This window comes from Anser brachyrhynchus (assembly GCF_964034855.1).
Source record: "Anser brachyrhynchus genome assembly, chromosome: 3".
NCBI classification, from domain to species: Eukaryota; Metazoa; Chordata; class Aves; order Anseriformes; family Anatidae; genus Anser; species Anser brachyrhynchus.
In genome coordinates, this window is record NC_137696.1 from 25,545,686 (window position 1) to 25,568,041 (window position 22,356).

Consider the following 22,356-nt stretch of genomic DNA (forward strand, 5'->3'; position numbering starts at 1 on the left):
CCACCCCCTGCCCCCTCACCGCAAACCACCAGAAGCCTGGGTTGGGTTTTGAGCAGCAGCGCTACCAGCAGGATGTGCTGAGGATGAGGCGGTGCTGTGTGACCCCACTGGGGACACCCTGACAATACGGCTGAAAGGCATCTGTATTACCACGGACAGGAGAGGGACAAGGAACAGTTTCCAAAGATATGGGCCTCTCATTTTTTGCCGGGCAGCTTGAGTCTCCCTGCCTGGCTGCTGAGCAAAGGGTATGATTAATGAAAAGATGTCAGGATGATAATCCTTACTATCAGGAAACACTGGACAGGGATTTTAGTTTTTTTTATTCTTGGCGAATTGGGGGGTGGTGGGAAGGGAATAATAAAGCAAAAAGGGACACGGAAAAGGGAAATGTTTTGAAGAAAAAACAATTTCTTATATATGTATAGATGCATATATTTTTACATATATATATAAAATACAACCTCCCCTCTGCCCACCCTCTTTTAATGTTTCTCTGGTGGAGTAATAAGATACCTTCAGCGTTATAAATAGCAGCACAGATGTTGACAGAAAAATGCTCCCTTAATTACCATACAAACTGCTTTACTTGAGTGAACCGTTTAAAGCGGCCTCCAAAGGAAGTTCACTCAAGCAATTCCACAGATTACAGCTAATGAACAATATTTCCTCGCTCCTATTTAGTGCTCATTAAAATGTAAAAGCCTTTCATTTTCAACAGGCACACAATAAATAATTCCTCTCTCCCTCTCTCGGCTGCCTCTGAGCAGCCAGGATGGGAGCAGGGAGGGGAAGGGACCGGCAGGGAAGGGGAAGGGGGGGGCTGCAGGAGGCAAATAAGTGGTTGGGAGAACAGCAGCCAATTCATTAAATTCTCTGGAAGCAGCGGCCGCTTGTTGTGAGAGGTGACGTCCGTGTTCGGAGCCGAGCAGACAGCTTGTGCTGGCCAGGCCACGCTGTCGGGAGAGGGGCTGGGAGCTGCCGCCAGGAACAGGGGACACAAGCGATGCGCGGGCTCAAACAGAGGCAACGGGAACGGCTGAGAGAGCCCAAAAGGTGAAAAGAGAGCTGGAGAGGACACCCGTAGGTCTGCTTTGCTCCTCAGCTACGGAGGTGAAGTGGTGCACGGGGCTGGCCACACAAACTGTGCCTTGCTGACAAAGAAGGTGCTGGAAGACTGCAGGTCGGAGGGGTCAGGGCATGTTCAGCTGTCATCAGCTGAAAGAGACCATGGCTGTCTGCTCCCCGTCCCAGCCCTCCAGGATTTGAGCATAATTAACAAAATAAAAATTTTATAAATCAATCAAATCATGAACCAGAGCCTCAGCAAGAAAAAAATATACATATCAAAGCCCACACAATTTATATTATTATTTTAAGTACTATCCAAATATTAAGTGGATGGATAGGAAAAACAGAGGCACCAGCTGCAATCAGGTTAATCACTGCACCTATCTGCTCACAGGCACGTGGGGCAGGGTAGCAATATCTGCTGGCTTACACAGGAGTAGTTCTTTCCAGGGAAAAGAAGCAAAAGCTCAGAAACAAATAGTTAGCAAGGCACTGAGATGGTAGATAGATACCTGTTTGAAAACTGCAGGGAAGAAAGTCCGTGTTTTTCCGCTCCAAAGATGAATGGGTAAAGCAGCACACTAATGAAACACAACGCTGATATTAAGCCAGGATTCACCACAGAACACAGCTGAAAGGACACAGAAGCAGGCTTTAACAGGCTGTAATTACAGACAGAAACATGACTCTCTCGATTTCCACATCTGCTGAGAAAAAAATGCTGTATCCTTCACACTGTTTTGGTTTAGTGCTGTGGTATTTTTTTTTAATCTATTTTTTAATTTCTGCGCTCTGTTCCCCACACCTCCACGTGGCAGGAGGCTGCGTGACCTGCTCCATCGCTCCCAGTTGCTGCCTTCATCCCAGCCCCACCAGCAGAGCAGGGAACCCAGCAAGCCCCAGGGTGGCTCTGCCCCGGAGGAGGCAGCTGCCCTGCTGACGGCGACGCATTCCCCCGGGGCTGCCCAAGCAAAATCCCTGATATTAGCCTCCGTGAACGGGGGAGCAATCCAAGTAGGATAAAAACCATCAGAGCTTTCTCCTGTCTTTAATTTCAAGGCTTAAGGAATTGACAACTGTATTTCGTGCAGTGATGCTGGAGTACCCTATACCTGAGCCATAAATAAGGCTGTGCATGGCATTCAGTCATCGGAAGAGAAGAAAGAAAATGGAGAACTAAGATCTTATATTGACCTAAACCTCAGACTTAGATAAACTTGTGAGGAATATCACTTTGTGGTGACTTTATCTTTGTTAAACTTGTGCGTGGGGAAGAAGCAATCTCACAGCTCGCAGAGGCTGTGTGACCAGCAGGAGCGCTCCGGCTGCTTTGCAGAAAAGCAGCCCTCCTGTAGGAAAACAAAACTGTGCCTCACCGGTGAAATGGATTTTCTACATCAAGATAACAACTGTAAGAGTGCATTTTGTTTGAGAAAAGTATTTGCAATTATAACCGCAAAAAGAGGACAGAAGAACTATAAAGCAGATCCCAGTTCTGCGCATGTCCCAAGCTCCTTCAGAAGAGGAGATGCCCCGCTCCAGCTAAAGGGGCTGGTTTCTGTGCAGGAGTGGAGGGCAGGACTTCGTGTCTTGCCCTCACACGATGCTGAAGCCACTAGCTCTAGCAAAGGAGTAAGTTTACTAGCAGTGCAATATTATTGATGCTCTCAACACTCTGTACTTGGCTTTTAACTAAGGTCATTTGAAAACGGTCTCCAACACCCATCTCATTTGCTTTTTTATGCCTGCCAATTTAGCGTTGTATTCACAGTGATTAATTAGTTTGTGGTGAAGGTTTATTAGGTAATCTTTCTGTCAATCAAAAATCACTGAGGTTTCAGAGCAGAGCAAAGAACACCCAGAGATTTTATAAAGATAAGGAACTGATATTGTTGCTGTTGTGTACAAAAGTTGGAGCTAAGCCTTGACACGTGACCAGGTATAAAAGACTTTAAAGCATGTTTATTTTTATTCATATTCAACCACAAAAGCAGCCTGATTCCCTCAGACCTCATCTATATTTTTAACAAGAACATAGAAATCCCCTCATCTTCTAAGCCTACAGCCTGCATTTGACATCTGATGAATTTGTAGGGCTATTTTAACAGACCAAGCGCTAGGCTGTGGCTGCAGACTTTACCAAAAAGCACCCCTGTAGATATCTGCCTGCCTTCTTTATGCATGTTTTTCCTGACCTTTTATATGGCTCCCAGCACTGTGTGGGAATTTGCTGCAACCTGTACTACCCTATTTTCTACTTATGAGTTTTCTTATCGACGGATGTTCAAAAACCAAAACTTTAAAATTACAAGGGTCTTCTTTTCCTTTTAGGTGTGTAACTTAACTAACCTGCATGAAACTTGGTGTTTTCCAGAAGATCTTGAACTTACTGTGAAAAATATAGCAAAGGTAAATGGCTTTTTTGACCAGAAAAGGTATTACATTGAAGAGGCTGGGGAGAGCATTTGAAGATATTAGCTGATTAAATTACACACTATGGAAATGTATGTCACATTATGATTTTTGCAGTATTAGGTTAAAATGTGAAAGGATATAGATTAATAGTAAGAATTTGACTAGCTGACCACTTTTCAGAGTCATTACTGTTCTAAATTACACCTATGTCAGTCTATAAATGTAAAAAAGTGTATACGACTAGGAAAAAGTAGTAAGTCGACTGGACTCCTTCCTCTATCTCCTCCTTGAGAAAGCTGTGGGTTATTCCTATTACTTAGAGGTAATGAACAGGCAGCAGCAAAATCAGATGGCGAATTCAGGTGAAACTACAGATGTACATTTTTCATTTTTTCCTAAGCTAAATTCAGGAGTTCATTTTGTGGGCTTTGGTATTACAGATCTGAAGCTGGAACAGAAGAAGATAAAGGGCACATGGGGCTGCAAATTGGATAACTATGACATAAGGACGGATAATATAAAACTATAATCTGTTGAATATATAATCAGAGTATTCAAAAGCAGCTTTTCCAAATTAAAAAAAAAAAAAGAAAGAAAAAGAAATAGGCAAGAGTACGACTGGGATAAAATAATTACAGCACATGTTCTACAGCTTTGACAAATGCCACCTCCCCACACCCACTCCTATACACAAACCCAGTATAGATTGACTCCAGCTGATTACCATGAACACAGACGGACAGGTTTTAGCTGAGCGTTCCCTCACAGACTGAGCTTTGCCATGTGGATGAAATAATTCTGGAGTGCATTATTTTAGCGTTACAAATCTTGTGGGTATATGAAAATATGTTTGAAATGAGTCTGGAGGCGAGAACAATGTAATTTCTTTGTGTATTTATTCATCACCATTTTTGCTTTTATTATTTCTGTTTTAGTCAGACTGTATTTTATTGAATTGGATTTTGAAAAAGCCTTTATGGCTTGATAAAAAGTGGTAAGGCTCCATTCAGAGGTTTCCTTTCATGCTTAAGACGTGAAATTAGAGTAACCACCAATTTGCACACAGAATTCCAGCATACCGAATGGGAAACAAAGAGAGAGACAAAAATTGAATCCGCTGCCTTAGTGATCTCATTGCAGAAGACCACCAAAAGAAAAAAAAAAAAAAAAGGCAAATTAGCTGTTTTCTTAAGATTCCTTCAGAAAGCTGTATCAACAGCATTTTGTCTATGGGTATGCAGGCAACACGGGTACGCCTCGCATGCCTGTGGTAGATGGATGATACTGATGGCAATCTAACTGGAACATCCTGCCTGAATATGAACAACAGATTTGTCAGTGTGTGACAGGCTGACAGCCCAGCTCCCAGCTGCTTGTCCACTGTTGTTAAATCAGTACCTTGTCTAAGTGTTCAGCAAAGAGGCAATCTGCTTCCTCCATTCGTACAGGCAGGTTGCCAGTTAAAAAACAAGTATTGGCTTTAGGCTGCGGTGCCATAATGCATTGAAAAGATGCAATCTAAACCTTTGTATGCTCCTTAGGCAACAAACAGCAGGACTTGGGAGTACAGGCTCAGGCTTGAGCCTATCCTTTTCAAAACAACACAGATAAATCCAAACAGGGAATCAGGAAAGAAATACATGAGATTTTGAAAGCCGTGGATGACTTAATAGAACTCATTTCAGAGGGAAAATCTGGTTTATTTTGGTGCCCGGGAAGCAAGCTCATGCTACTGTACTCAAGCGTGTGTCAGAATTTCCTTTATAACCCTATCTTTAAGCAGTTTGTGATTCATCAACAGTAACAACTAGCTTTAGGCTGAAATTTCGCATGCAAAGACAAAACCCAGGAGCATTTCAGGGAAAAAAAATGAGAAAAACAGAAAAAAAAAACCAAAACACTAATTTATACAGAAGCAGTAAGTTAGAGGACACAAAGAAACAGTTTAGTGGTTTCAGGACCATTTTTTCCCCTCATCTCCACCTGGTTTCTTTTCTTTGACTTGGTTGCTATCAGATGATCATATGAAAGAGCTTTAAAACCTGTGGACAACAATGAAATGAGCTAAGGAAATCACAAATCCTAGCATTACAACCAACATTTTCAGCTCCTGGGCAAGGTGTGCATGTTGGGCTTCCTCTGAGGTGATGCTCAGCTACCCGAGAACTACAAAGGATTTACAGCACCCCTGGTAACATCTCTTTTGAAGCAGTTACGGTCTGTCAGGTCATTCACAAGGTATATTTAAGAGTCCCTAAACACAGAGCTACACAACAGACCTCTACGGGCTCAAAGGGAGCCAGTACAGTCTATTGGACCAATAATCCTCCATCTCATCTGCCCCGTCACATAGGTGAGACTTCCCTGGCGTGCCACCAGGCACCCTTGTCCCGGGTCAGCGTGTAGTCCTGGAGGTGCTCTGGAGCCTCACATTTTGCTCCTGTGCATGGCTGGAAACCTCACCCAGCCTTTCCAGCCGCTGGTCCTTCCTCAGGCAGAGACTGAGGCAGCACGGGGAGCTGGCTGCATCTTCCCACCACCGCTCAGCTGCTGCACACCTTGGGCCAATAAATAATGCTCAAACGAGTCACAAGTATGCAGCCACATAAACATGTGAGGGTCTTTACCTGCTTGTATCTTCTTAAACTTCATTTCCCCCTTCAGGTCCTAGGTCAGGTAAGGATTCTTGCATAAATTGAGTATACATTTCATCTGAAGTCACTGAGATTTAAACAAGTGCTTGTTACCCTCTTTCTCAATGAGAGCTCATCTCCGTTTAAACATTTCTCTAAATCAAGAATAAAAAGAATTATGTCTGTGTACATGTTTAAATATGTTCTTAGAAATTACCCATTCCAAAGTAATCACACAGACTTCTGAAATACCTTATTTACCAATTTCATCTCGTTTGAAAAGCACAATATGGCCTTTAGGAAATAAGACAAGCTGGAGGATGAAGAGACGTGGGGAGAAAAAAAAAGAAAGAAACCAAAAAGGCACTGCAATAGAAAGTTTGCTCGCAGAATATTTTGCAACCTGTTTGGCATACATGGAATAAATAATGACACAAAATAAAAGACATAGTTGGCAGGTTTAAATCTGAGTTCTCTTCTTAGTAAGAAAACCATGTCTAATGAAAGCTGAAGAAAACTTCAGGTCCCATCACACCACCAAGTATATATATATATAAGTATATATATATAGCTAATAAAACAGCTACCTGTTATAAATAAAAGGAGAAAAAAAATTGCTAAAAATCTATTATCATTGTCTTCTCCAATTCCATTGTAATCACCAAATGTCCCATAATTTGGGTTATGATGTTTCCCTTTTCTCTAGCAGACTCATAAGATCTAGCAGAGAGGTGTGCAGGCTGCGAGGCTTAAAGCAAAAGCACTATCAATTTGTGGCTTCCAAGTGTAGGGCAGCTGTAGTCTCTCCTACTGTTTGCCACAATCTATAAGGGAAAGAGGACAAACAATCGTGTGAGCAATCCCTGCTCCGCAGCTCATGTCACTGTTTAATTGTAAAATTAAACTGTAAAATTCAAACATAATTCTGTGACAATTAGCCTCATAATAATATATTCAGAAACACAACATTGCATACTGTGCCAGAAACTGTTTTATGCTTCAGTGTTTCACTACAGCTGTACTTTTTAAAGAAGCCAACTATTCTAAACATTAATGTACTCGGTTGCTACCCATGGCTTTTTCCCATTCGTGGAAAATAAAGTTGTATTACAAACAAGAATCACCAAAGCAATGCTAAAAAGCTCAGCCTCTTCATAGACTTCATGTTATGAAATTCATGAAATAATATACGTGTTTGTTTTAACAGCCTTCTTGATAATTATCTTTAATTAAATCTGCAATTTAATTATCTTTTTGCTCATTTTGTCCACCTTTGTAACCTGGCTAGTGGCAATGAACACCTAAATTGCACCTTAATTTACAGCCACTTTCATGTTTGTTTCTCAAGGATGGCGAGATGAAGTGCCTTCAGCAGCCCCACTTGCACAAGCATTCTTAAAGCAGCTGAGTAAAACTGGTAATTAATATGGAGGCATTATCTTACTTCTCTACTGGGATGCTAATGAAACAGTTACTGAGACGCTACTTACTTGGCCAAAAAAAAACAATGGCAAGATATTTGTGAGTGAAGATGTACCTGACACAGCGCTTACTCAAGTCAGGGAAAATTTCTTTGGAATTGAATGGGCTTTGGATTTTAAGGTAGCACAGTAAAATATACAAAAACAAACAAACAAAACAACAACAACCAAACACCATTACATTAGTTTATATACTTTTTTATTTAATTTTATTTTTTATTGCTAATCACAAACTAAAGTATTAATTTTAACAGCTTAAAAGCCAGGGGAAGGGAGAGGAAGTGAGTGCGTGGGATCCACACCTCCACTAAACCTGTGGCTCTGACCCTGGCATTTTCCTTCTTTCCACCACACACACAATCACGAATACTAATGTGCACCCAGAGACAACATCCTCCCCTTCCCTCTTCTTGAAATTCAGAGGGAAGAGGGCTTTGTATGTGATAACTATTTTTGCCTTCATATTCCCCATTTCAAGATGATTTTCAGTCAGCACGATATTATGAATCCTATTTAACTATGCTTAAGATCTCTCATTTAGAGTTAAGTGGAAGAAGAAAAGACAAAATTGTCTTTGCAGATGTTAAGAAGAAATTCATTGCAAGCAATCATCATTTAATATCCAGTGCAGACTTTTTGAACAAGTGCTTTCTCTAAATAATAAATCAAATGAGTTGGCACTAACAATAATACCTTAGAATATGAATGAGGAAAACAAGAATATTAAAACAATAAAAACATTAACATACAAAAATCTGCTCTTTACAGGAGGGAATGGCAGAGGACAGTGTGAAAAATAGCTACTGCTTTTATTCAGTTTTGTTGTGATCTGTCACCAACAGTGATGCCCGCTGCTATGGGAAGAGAAGCAGGTCCTTCCAGCCGCCACATACCACCTCCCTTTCATCTGAGCCTTCAGAATCTGTTCTGTGATGATTAAATGATGTTGCTGAACCACGTGCCAGACCAGGATGTTTTCCCCATCCTTCCTCCATCAGTGAGTGCTTGCTCATGGCGCTGGATGGCCTGATGCCCCCACCAGAAGCACCTGCTTCACTGGGGAGTCTCTCACCATGAGCTCTGCTGGCGCCTCCCGCGATGATGTCCCCCAGGGTGCACAGCAGAGGAGACAGAAATCCACAGCCTGTCCCAGCCCCCAGGTGAATATGGAGCCCCAGGAGTGTTGTGTGCTGCTTGTCACCAATGCATGCCGATAAGACCACCTACCAACTACTGGGACACCTGAGGGTTTATTTTATCTTTGCCTGCTGGTGCTGAAGAATCTGACTTCATATGAGCCAGGTTGTCACGTTAACCAAAAGGTGCCACGTGAGAAACAAAAGTAGGATGCAGGTTAAGCAAGCTAATCCAGGTTATGGATGTAAAGTCCACACCTGGGGAGAAAAAACATCTGTCTCCTCTCTACTCAAAGACAAAGGCGGTACTTGTCAGGTGGCTGCATCCTGGTACAAGATACACAGGACTTTGAAATTAGGCAGCACTTTGATCTAAGTGTATTGTAATAAGACTGCTATTTCTTTGGTCTGTTTTGTACTTTAGATGCATATTTTCTATGTTACATTCTGGATTAAAAACAATTTATGGAAATGGCTTTACCTTGAGTCTGCCATATTCACTAGCTGCAAAAATAAAATACCAGAGGAAATAATGAGTGAGTTTTCAGATTGAAGTCACAGATTCCAAACAAAATGAGCAGCAACTCTTAGATTAGCATTTTAATTGGTTGAGCTGGATCAATGTGTCCGATTACTTTATACCACCATGCTCCCATATGCCTTGACTTTCACAAAGATAGCTGTTACAGTTTTTCTTAAGCATCTGGATGCAGGCAAATGTAAAGAAAAGTAGTCAAAGGAGAACGGTAACTGGGACTGACCTAAATCCTTTGACTGGTCTTGTGTTTGGGCTGGATTAATGTTACATCTTGAAGCTGTCACAGAAAACAAGACACAAAGGGATGTGCAAACAACTAGAGCATAGGAATAATGTCTGAGAGAACTGAGTCACAGAGGGTAAATGACTTTACTAAGGTCCTGGTGCATGTCTGGTGTCACCTCTAACTAAATCTCCAAAATTTATACTTAAACGCAATGCTACCTGTGCAAAAATGCAGTGATCTTGAGAATATGGGCCAAGACCCTCATATGCTCTGAACTTCACTACTCCTTGCGTGTTACAGAGTGAGAAACTATTCTGCAGGTAAGTGCCATCTACCCATAGATATCAACAGCTCCCAGTATCCCTGATCTGATCCAAACATGCTGCCGCAGGAAGAGGGCTGGGAAGCACAGCAGCAGCCCCGTCCTGCAGCAGAGGTTGAGGAGCAGCCTTGTGCTGCTTGCTGACTGCCTCCACCCTGTTCTGCTGGGGCTGGCAACAGCAGCGAAGCTACTGCCTATTCTGTTACTAGCATGGACATGGCATAGTTTTAATTCCTGTTGTTGAGCTCTATTTAAGTGACCTTATAGAAGTTCCTAGTGTAAGAGTATATTTTGTTAACCAACAAGTGATTTTAAGGACCCTTGAGATAACTGCATTTCTTCCTAATTATACAAGGAAGTATGAAGTACATCCACAACCTTGCTATGATTTCTGCTTTATTGGAACTTGCAACAGCTTCATCCTTGCCTTCTTGGGGTATTGCCTGCACAGTATCACCTGTGGTATATCTACCAGAAGAAATCATGGCTATTGAGGCAACTGCAACATCCTACATATGTGCAGCATCAGAGACTAAGAGAAGATGTTTCAGCAGCACAATCCTACAGGCAGATGTTGCAGACCCTACAATCAAACATGAGGCTGTATTTGGAAGCAACTGTACCAGGTGGCAACATATAATGGAAGGCTTAGTGCCATGAAAAAAATCAGGATGATAATAATAATTAAAGGAGGATTTCTTCATAATTTCTCTCATGGCAAAACTATGGCCTTTCTAAAGGTGATGACCAAGTATTATTCATATTTCAACAGCCACTTGGGATGCTTGTTTAAAGTCAGGCTAGAGCAGCATGTAGCTACATCTAACACTCTGCTCTGTGTAAAGCAGCAGGAAATCTTCAGTCTGAATGGGAGGGGAAAAGACATGGCAGTGATTCACTGAAGCTGAAATCTTCTCTTTGTTATGCACTAGTTTTCTTCTGAGTGTGTATGTATCATCATACTGAGAAACTGAAAAACTCTTCTAAATGTTATTCAAGTTAAAATTCTGCTTTTTCAGCACACACACATGCACACTCAGAAAATATACCATGTCTATTTTTGGAACATCCCCCAAATCATTTCAAGACAACAACTGGGACAACTGTTTTGTTGCTGAGTCACATAGTGAAGTCTGTTAAGGACGGACAGTGCATCACAATCCTCAAAAGGGATTTACAAGGTAAATTAACAAAAAATAGAACATACTTAATACTCTGAGACAAAACTGAGCATTCAGAACTGTAGCAAATGCACTTACTGTATCTGAATGTCTTCAGCTGGCTGCATAAATTTATCTTACAGATAATCTCGCAAGATATACTTTGTGTAGCCATTCTGCATATTTGCCCCTACTTTACCCTGAAGCATATGAAACACTTTTTTTTTTTTTTTTAAATGTTAGTCAATGCTAAGGTGATAATAAAACTCAGTTAAGAGCAGAGAACTATGGAAATGACAATGACATGGAAAGGGCATTTTTTCCCACTCTTTTCCAATACAACTGCTGTAGAAACACAAAAGAATATAATTCAGATCACATTATTTGCTTTCCTCTGAAACCTCGAACAATGTCTCCTCCACCCGTAGCCCTGCCTGGAGTGCACTGGCCACCCCTGTCCGGGGATCCCTAACCAACTGACAGCCCATCTTGAGAAGTCCTAAGCAGGAGAGCTTCTGTCATTGCCTCCCAGAGATCACCATTTTTTATATAACCCATCTCCCTGCTACCAGGATGCCTGACCCACTATAAAGCTGCGTTTTGAAATCTTTCATTGATCTTGCCAATAACTGTATATAGATTCAGAACTTGCCAAAGGAGGAGGAGAAATATTAAATTATTAAAAATACAGTGTAGGGTTAAGGAAGAGAATGATACCAGTCATTTATGTAATATTTACCTGCAATAACATCAGGTTTATGTAGCCATAAACTGAACTGTAATAACTGACTCAAACCTGCAAATCTTTAAAAGATTACATGGGGGACAAATTCAGGCAGATACAATTTAATCATTTGAGGCCAGATCTAACCAAAGGCTGGTTGCTCAGATTGCTGGTACCTACTCATGTTTATAATGCATTTGAATAAAAACAGCTGAAAAAAGTCAGGCTAGACTTTGCTGCTCGTAAATATTTAGTAAGAACCTCATTGTATTCCTTTCTGAGAGAATTTTAATTAGCCATCTTCATTAGCTCTCTGTTCGAAAATACAACATCTAACATGAAGTCTGACCAAGCACAGCATGGCACCATGCTTGGACATATGCAAAGCTTTCGCCACTAAAGCTTTCAACTCGTTCTTCCCTTGGAAGCACACGCTCTAGGTGGCCATCTCTGCCACCAAGCCTTCTTACTGCAGCTGAGGCAGCCTTCGCCATATCACACAGGGCTGTGGGCATCTGACTTCCCTCCAGGGACAGAGATGTTGGCTCATGGAGAGAGAGTGGAGGGGACTTGATGAAGACTGCATGGGTCTACCTTCCCTGCTTTTCTTGATTCAATAACAAACTCTCCTTAAAGATCTTATAAAGATAATTTGGAAACCAAGGATTATGAAGCAGATGGTTTTACAAACAAAGCAGTTTTTTTTTTTTTTCCCCCACATCTCTGTAAAAAATCAGGAATCACTTGTACGCGTTTCTACTAATACATGCATGTATTGTCACACAGCTCCTTTCCTCATGCCTTCCCATTGAAGAAAATGGAGCTTCCCGTATTTTAGAGAATGATTCTGGCACGAAAACTGTTGTCAGAATTGCAGCTACCTAGGGTGGTGTCAAAATTTGCTTCTTAAATGCAACATTTACCCTAAAACTTTCTTGAAAGCTGTTAAGAAGGTACAAGAGTTGCAATTCATAATCTATAAGCAATACTATCTTTTGTTGTTGTTGCTATACTAGATTTCCTATTCTTCTATTTGTCATGAATGTATACCTTGCATAGGCTATATTTGCGAGATATCTTTTTCAGCAATATCGATGGGTTGATGTCTTTTTATAAATGAGTGTTTTAGAAAAGACCTAGCTGAATAGTCCTAAATGATTATATTTAAAACATAAAAACTATTGAACTATATTTACTTCATATATTTTTATGGAAAACCTACTTATTTAAATACACTGCACACACCGAATTTCCTGGTTATGAAAAAAGTGAAGAAAAATACTATTTGCTTTTAGGTAATCGGATTCTGCGGGATCTAATCCTATATCCTATTTATGGCTGTGCTAGCTATTCAAAATTAAAATGAACCTTTCATCCGTGTGTATCATAAATGGGCATTTATCAGGATTATATGATTTTGCAATCCATCTGAATATGTAACCAGAATTTGTTTTCTTTCCGTTTCACTATGTAATTACCATGCAACAATAACAAAAGTGACATGTTTGAAGAACAGATAAAATGCTGTAAATTGGCCAGTAATGGTGATATTTCCTCATCTTCTGAAAAACCCATTTATTCTCTCTCTCAACAAATCAAGGCATTGTCAGCCCATACTCATCTTGTGGCCAGAGGGGCCCTACCAATTTCTAGATGTAAGTGAATACTGGAATGCAGATGAGGGCTACTAACTAAGGCTTTCAACCCAGGCAGCTGGTCTTAGCTTGCCTCAATTTCTAAATCATCCATAATGGGGCCAAGACCTCCGAAGCACTAAAAAGAGCGAGCTGACATGCTGGACAAACTGTTAATTTTTTCCTGAAGAAGCTGCTATATTGCACATCTGTCACTGCTGTGCAGACAATTACTCACCGAGTGGAAAAAAAATCTGCTGCTTGTTTCTAGCATAGTTGTTAACGGGTGTAATGGAGAAACACAAGAGCGTGAGATCCACTACAGGACAGCTTCTCCATGCTTCTCCTTAGTTTGTGAAGTTGTTTTTAAAAATAAAAATATCTATGCTCTGCGGTCCACAGTGTCTCTCAACTGCTACAATTAAAACCATACATTAAGTCAGCTGATACTGAGTCTATAGCTATATTAGTGATGTAAGTTGCAAACATTTTTGTACCTTACTTAAAATCTGCCTCTCTGAAGTACTGCATTGTTTGTAACTGACATGGGTAAGGTTTTCAGAGAGCATCATTGCAAAAAAACAACCAAAATCAACCAAGCAAACCAAACCAAACAACCTGCCCCCCAACAAAACAAAATAGAAAAACAACCCCAAACCAACCAACCAACCAAAAAAAAAAAAAAGGAAAGACAGGAGTAAGCACAATGGATGTGTTATATTTCATATAATTTCTTACACACCTATTAAAGATAACATTAAGAAATGCTTAATTGCAGAATGTCCATAAATTTTAGCCTGTGAGCTGCTCAGACTATCACTAGTAATTACTCTGACCTGAGTGGGGAAAAAGAATGCCAAGGATACAGAGCTGGGGCGGTCGGGCAACATTCAGACTGGGAGAGCACAAGGAGCAGGATGTGGAACTCATCAATGAATATGCAAACTATGCAGGTAGGGTCTTGTAACAATATTCATCAACAATGGTAAAGGAATCCATAAAAATCACAATGTCCAACCACAATTGGTCCACACTGGTCATTACATGTTTAAGATAAATTTGCATGAAATACTGACTAAGGCTCTAGGGAATGGGATTCAATATTTTCATTATTAAATCAGCTTAGAGAGCGAGGATAACATCAGCAAGTTCTCTACCAACCCTTTCTGAAGGCAGGAAAACCTTGGCATGGCAGCCTTCTGCTGGCCTAGAGGCTTTCTTCCCCTCCTTTAGCAGGTAACACTACTCACGTGCCGACCAAAGCACACCTTGTTCCAGGCCCAATTCTGCCAACCCCAAACTTTCAGAAGTCTTCAATCAGATCTCCTCTCTGGAATTATTAATTCCAATTTAAAATAATTAAATGAAGAAAAAATACTACCTTCATGGTTCTTTTTCCTACCTCCTGGCACCAGAACATAATGGACACGCATGGGTCACGTTTTCCAGATAAAACTTCGCAAGATAATATACAAACAGAAGTAGTGGCTTTCAGCAAAACATACACAGTTATGGGAGACTCACAGAAGAACATATAGGACATGATCACAAGGACTCGTTTAAGTTGGAAACAAACAAAAAATTCAAATCTATTTTTAAGAAGATGGGTTAATTCCAGTTTGCAGATCACCACTCCAGCAGTGGGAAAGAAGCAGCCGTCAGTCCTGGAGGAAAGGCCTAAGGTGGAGGAGAACAGGCAGTGGGAAGTGGGGCCACAACAAACACTTCACCTTCTGCAGGAAAATTAAAGAATCATCAAATGACACTCTTTTGCAGTAGACCGGGTGGTGTCTGTGAATTGGAGGATGATTTATCCTGTCTGACAACTCAGACAGAAGACAACTCTAATGTACAGATAAAACCAAAAGTAGCGATAGTAGATCATACCGTTGGCAGCTAATGGCACTGCCTTGCTGGAGAGAAATCTGTGTCTACTTAAAATGTCAGGTGTACAAAGTGATGTGCCTATGTTTAGTAGCAGGCCAGAAGCAGGACTCTGTGATTCACTTGTCAATTTATTATATATTACCATAAACCTGTTAAATAAAATAGTATTTATTACCTGTTGACTCAAAAAAAAAAAAAAAAAAAAAAAAAGAAAAGGTAATACCCAACACTTCAACACTTTCAGGATAAACATTGATATAAAATAACTTTTTTATGATGTTAAATTGACACCTGAGACAACAATAAAGATTATGAAGTTCGGTTAAAAATCAAAACACACTACAAGCATATTTCATTTACCAAAGTTAACAGTGATGAGAAAGTGGCAGCTTGCATCATTTCAGAACAGATTTTAGTATTTACTGGGACTGGTTGTGGCAGAGTGAAAAACCCTGAAGACCGGGCACTTCTCTCACCCATGCCTTCAGTGAGCCTTGCCTGGTCAGTAGGTCATAACCATGACATCAGACAAGTCACCTACAAGGACAATGATAATACTTGCTCTGAAAACTTATAGAAGAATCATAGAATCATAGACTATACTGAGTTGGAAGGGACCCACAAGGATCACTGAGTCCAACTCCTGGGTCCCCAAAGGACCACCCAAAAACCAGACCATATAGCTGAGAGCACTGTCCAAACGCTTCTTGAACTCCAGCAGGCTCGGGGCCATGACCAAGTTCCTGGGCAGCCTGTCCCAGTGCCTGACCACCTCTTGGTGCAGAACCTTTCCCTAACCCCCAGCCTGACCCTCCCCTGTCCCAGCTCCACGCCGTTCCCTCGGGTCCTGTCGCTGTCCCCAGAGAGCAGAGCTCAGCGCCTGCCCCTCCGCTCCCCTCTGAGGGAGCTGCAGGCCGCCATGAGGCCTCCCCTCGGCCTGCTCTGCTCTGGGCTGAACAAACCAAGGGGCCTCAGCCGCTCCTCCTATGTCTTGCCCTCTTGACTCTTCACCACCTTCATAGCCCTCCTTTGGACACTCTCTAATAGTTTTATGTCCTTCTTATACTGTGGTGCCCAAAACTGCATACAGTACTTGAGGTGAGGCCTGCACCATTGCAGAGTAGAACGGGACATTCCCTTCCCTCAACCAGCTTCTCATTTAGGTGTCTTGGATTTCCTTGAAATTTTGAGCACTTTAATGTTGTACTTTCCAAAAAATGACTATTGCAGCTTCAATTAAACATTTGAACTTGTGTTTTGAGTGCTATTTTGCACTGGCTAACATTATAAAGCCAAATTAGACAAATTATGATGAATGTTCATAGAAATTAAGTATTTTGAACCATTTCCTGCCAAAATGTATATATTCTGTACTATGAATGAAACAGAAAGCTGGTTCTTTACTCTAGGCAAATGCCCATATCTTTACACAGATCCTAACTTACAACCTTATAGTTCTGAATTATATAAAAATGTTATTTCTATTAAAACTTAGCCAATTTTGCTCCTCCCACCCCCCTTTTTTTTCTCCTTCTTCTTTTTTGTTATTATTTTTTAATTTTCTTGACTCTTGTTCCTTCTGCAGCCTGTGGGTGTGGAAGCACTTGCTGAGTACCTGACTACGTACAAAACAGATCTGAAACACACTCTTTGTCTGAAATTTCAGATGTTTTGCTGCCGTGATCTAGGGTGCTTTGGTACTGTAGGAAATGATCTAGTTTTCCTTGTGATTGTTAAGTAATCTGTTGGTTGTCTTCACCAGAATAATTGTTTTCTATCCTTAAATCTGCAGTGTGCATGACATTTGTACCCATAATGCCAGGTAGATGTTACATTTCAACTCAAGTACTGCAATTGCTGAGCTGCTAATGATCTCAAATCCAAAAGATTTCTACATCAGAAGACTACAAAATATTATGATTATGGATCTTTTAAAATAAAGATCCTATTGTTTCTGTGTCTTATATAGTGATGTTAAAAATAAAATCTGACATTTACTCATGGTCATAGCCTCCTTAACTAGTATTTAAGGAGCTAGGGTTTCATTTGTGATCCTGCCTTATTAATAATATATATATATATAGGTATATTAAGATAAGAATCCAATCTGGCCTCGATCTTAGGGCAAGTCGCTTTGGTCCTCTAAACTGTTGGTGCTTCTTTATGAAACTACCATCATCGTTTATGAAGTACTTTGAGATCCCTGGTTGAAGAAAAGGTTATAGCAGTTTGGAGTCCTGATTTCTTCTATTAAGAGGTCTTGATTTTAGGAAATTGTTTCCAGTGTATCATTTTTTTTTTATGCTGATTTTCATCTCCATTATAAATAGCTCAGTAAACCCCACAGATAAATATATTTTCAGATATTTATTAATCACGGGTTGTTGGCTTTATATTATTTAGTATTACATTATATTGTCAGAGGTAAAGTTGATTGAGTTTAATCACATTCTTTCTGAATGTGGCAATGAAGAGATATGAGTAGACATTTGTAATATCACGGCCTAGAAGAAAATCATAGCAGGGACTTGTGATCTCACAGCCCAGTACAGTGTAACTGTGGGGCCTTGTGTCCTCCTGTCCTGGTATGGTGTCACAGCATGTCTTTGTAACACCGTGGCCCAGAACATAGTTGTAACAGGGCCTTGTGAACTCACATCCCAGCACAGCTTCACAGAATGGAGTTGTACCCTCATGGCCCAGCACACGGCCACAGCAGGGCCTTGTGACGTCCCAGCCTGGCACAGTATCACAGCAGGGCCTTGTGGTTTCATTGCCTGGCACAGTGTCCCAGCACAGTGTCCCAGCACAGCACCGTAACCTCATTGACCAGAACAGTCACAGCACGGCTTTGTCACCTCACATCCTGCCACAATGTCACAGCAGGGCTTTGTGACCTCACAGCCCGACGTAATGTCACAGTGCAGCACTGTAACCTCATGGCCCAGCACAGAGCCATAGTAGGGCCTTGTGAACCCACAGCCCAGCACAAAGTCATAGTAGGGCCTTGTGAACGCGCTGCCTGGAGCAGCGTCACAGCACGTCGTTGTAACCCCATGGCCCAGCACGGTCTCACAGTAGGGCCTTGTGACCTCATAGCCGAGAAGAGACTCACAGTAACATCCAAGGTGACTATATCTGGAAAAAAAAAAAAAAGGAAGAAAAAAAAAAAGCTTGATTTTTGAGGGATTGTTACATTACTTTCACTACACACTCAGACTGCCAGCTTTCCTTTGCTTATGGATGGTATAAAATACATCAATTTACCATGTATATGGCTTAAAAATACATTTTGCTTCAATACAGTGACAGTGTTCATTTGCTGTTAGCAGTCTTGAACAGGTTGAGAGCTTATGGGTAAAAGTTAAAGACCAGATCAATCAAGGACACCTTGTGGCCGGGACCTATTGCAGGCCACCTGATCAAGGGGCGCCTGTTGATCAGGCCTTCTGGCTTCAGCTACAAGAAGCACCACACCTACATGCTCTCATCCTGATGGAGAACTTCAACCACACAGATGTCTGCTGGAAAGGCCACCTAGCAGGCTGTGAGCAATCCAGGAGAGTCCTGGAGTGCATTGAGGATAACTTCCTGGTCCAGGTATCAGACAAAACAACCAGAGGAGAAGTTTTACTGGACCTGGTGCTCACCAGTACAGACGAACTTGTTAAGAAGGTTAAGATTGGAGGCAGTCTGGGCTGCTGTGACCATGCCCTGGTTGAGTTTGTGATCTCGAGGGATATGGGCCTGGCAAAGAGCAAAGTCAGGACCCTGAAACTTTACAAGAAATAACTTCCAGGGGATGACATCCCTGCCCTTGGCAGGGGGTTAGCACTAGATGGTCTTCAAGGCCCCTTCCATCCCAAGCCACTCTATGATTCTATGACCCCAGGCCACCAGGGATGCATTTGGAACACCTACACTACCTTAACAGCAGCTGACTTTAAGCAGGTAGGAAATTTTGTCCAGTATCTCACATGATTTCCTCCTTCCAATTATATTCACAATCCTTGCTTTTTCCTTCTCTTCATCAGTATTTACTGTAAGAAATAGCTGCTGAATCTGGACCCATATGAACAAAAGGAGAGCTCTCATTCACTGTGTGCATAGAAATTGCCTTTTGTCCAGGGAAATCTCTTTGGAGTATTTCTCTGTAAAGGTATTTTTCAGAAACAATTAGGATCACAAAGGTAGTATATGAAGTGTCACAGAATTTTTCTATGGCTTGAAAAATAATTATCAGCTTATTTGCATTGTTAAACGTTAATTAGCTGTGAATGGTATTTTTTTTTTTAACACTGCAATACTTCAATTTCTCATTACAAAATAATTTCAGCTCTATTAATTAGTTCTAACAGTAACTCATAGTAATGGATGACACCTTAAGTGAGCTATTAAATGCACTTTACCACTGATTAGGAAGAAGACAACTGAAAAAACCTGGCTAGGTTTACATAAAGACAGAATATGAAACAATACATTGCAGATTTATTGACTTTCATAGAAGCACCTCACCCCTTTTAAGTAATGTGGGTTAGCAGAACTAAAGATTTTGTCACAGTTTGGTGAAGTACATGGTTGACAGCTTAACAAATGGCCCAGCATATAATAATTTTATGTATTATTCTCTTATTCTCACTAGGGATCTACATCTATATCATGTATGGGTGTTTACTTGTGTAGACATGTAATTTTCATACAAGCAAATAACTTAATTTGCTTTACTACAAAGTAAAACCTTGCAAGCTTCTTCTTTTCTTTTTTGACTCACTAGGTCCAAACCCATCACCGAAATATGGTTCTGGCCAAACTTCTTCTGTTAGCCACTATTCTGGATTGTGAGAAAAAAAAATAAAAATCCAAGGAGACTTCCCTTACCATGGCATTGTAACCTTTGTGTGTAGGGGGTAGAAATTGCCGAAACTGAGTTAATCAGAGCTGTAATACACTAGTATTCATATGCTCACTGACAGAGTAGATGAAAAATAAATCAACTTACACAGTAGAGAGAGTATAAAAGCAACCTGATAATTGTGTTACTTATTATTTGCATCACATTAAGAAAACCCTTATAATTATTATTGGTTCACTCTCAAAATATCTTTTCTCAGTAATAAGGCATATCATGGCATACAGAAAGGAAACTCATAACAGATTAGGAGTGTTCTCACAGATGGTGGGACTACTAGAATTAAGTTCAACACACTGAGCATTATCGCTATTCTTGTTCAAGCAATGTGTACATTTAGCGTTAGTTATACTTACATATGTATGTTGTAGATCATATCTATTACTATCAGAAATGTGAGACCCACCATCACATATACTGAGAGCACAACATTTATAAAATTTTTGATAAACATTCCACTTACTTCACAAATTGTAGAACATTTAGATTGCAGTAATCTGGAACATTTAGAAAAAAATAAGGCAACACCTGTGGAATTCAAACTTAATTTTTAACACTTGAAACCAGTAGTACAGAATAGAAATTTTGCAAATTGCTACTTGCAAATGCAACAAGACAAATTCCTGTGGCTTCCAGCATGATATTCCCTAAGAAAGCAGCAAAGTTCGTGCAAGAGAGAAACCAGTGGGAGTATGGTGAACTAGGTACAGGAGTCAAACAGTTGTTCTGAAGATGGGCCAGCACAATCCAGCTGACTCCAGTGACTTGCAGGAACTCTGATGCCATGGAAAACTGAGGACTCATTTCTATTACAGAGAAGGAAGTTAGGGCCCCAGTCTTCAAACACTTGCATGCATGTTTATTTTTAGACCTATGAAGTACTCCATCCTGAAGTCAATGGCGATATTTAGGTGCCGAAAGTGTTACATATCTTCCAGTCTTCATCAATTTGGGGTCGAGCCAACACAACAGCCTGTCAAGGTGGAAGAAATTTCAATTTGAAGTGTCAAAGTGTTAAACAGTAACTGACAAAGGCAGCAGTAGGCCTTTCAGAAAATTGGCCAGGTGAGGTACTGAAAAACAACTTCAGTAGACTGGTACAAATAATCTTGAGCATTATCACTTAGCACATACATGAGATAACACTAAGAGAGAAACCACTGGGCATTATCACTTAACACATATGTAGGGCTACACTTCTTCAGAAAAAAAGGACAGGGATGAAGGACAACGCTGAAGTCTTAAAGCATACTAAACTGAACATATGTATGATCAAATATTCTGAAACATAATCTCATTTTAATAAGATCACATACTTAATCAGTGTAAATATATTACAATAAAACAAAATCCTTGAAGACTAATGACTTATATTCACAGTTTCAGAAGTCAGACTCCACATTACTTAAATTCATCATAACAATACTATAAACAGTCAAGCCAAAATCATGATTTTCTAATAGATGGCATATCTCATATTAATTCAAATCACTTTTCACACCTTTTAAGAATCACAGTTCTCATAGAGGCAGGAGATCAAGTTTAAAGAATCTGAGTGATTTTCAGCCTTTTACTTAAAGATTGACAAGCAATTTACCACCATGGTCAAAATACCTCCAGTATCTATTTTGTTGCAGTTACAGAAGAGACTCATAGGAAGCCCAAACATTTCCACTAGTTACCTTACTGCTAGTTAATGATGAAACTTTCATTGTTGTGGTAAAGTTTTCCTCAATACCTCAGTGCAGACTTACACTAAAAAGTTTGTTAAAGCCTATAACAATCTATGCTGTTAAGCTTACAGTTTCTCAAGCAAAAAAAAAAAAAAAGGCGAACAAAAAAAACCCAAACCAAGCAAAACCAACCACTTAAGACAAGAACATCCATGCTGAAATTGTTGCACTTCCTCCAAGACTTTTTAAAGTATAGAAATGTCATGAAAAACAAAACAAACCAACCCAAATAACAACAACAAAATCCAATCTTAAATATCACACCTGTAAAAAAAAAAAACAACAGACATAATCACATCAAAGCTCTTCCACAGAGAATTCAAAGCAAAAACATGACGACCTTTAAGAATGACATTTTCTCTTTTAACATGTTAGATTAGCTTTACAGAGAGACTACAGGTGGATAGAGAAACAATTCTGTGTTTTTCACTAAGCTGAACAGTACAGACTGAATACATATACTGCCTTTAGGTATGGACTCTACTGT

General features: G+C 40.4%; 1 long non-coding RNA gene across 1 annotated transcript; it reads left to right on the forward strand.

Moving 5' to 3' along the window:
* The first annotated feature begins 1,475 nt into the window (after positions 1-1,475).
* LOC308192020 lies at positions 1,476-22,178 on the forward strand. The gene is made up of 3 exons (XR_013948473.1): positions 1,476-3,010; positions 3,403-3,480; positions 8,369-22,178. It is a non-coding gene; the product is annotated as an uncharacterized lncRNA (long non-coding RNA).
* The last annotated feature ends 178 nt before the right edge of the window (positions 22,179-22,356 follow it).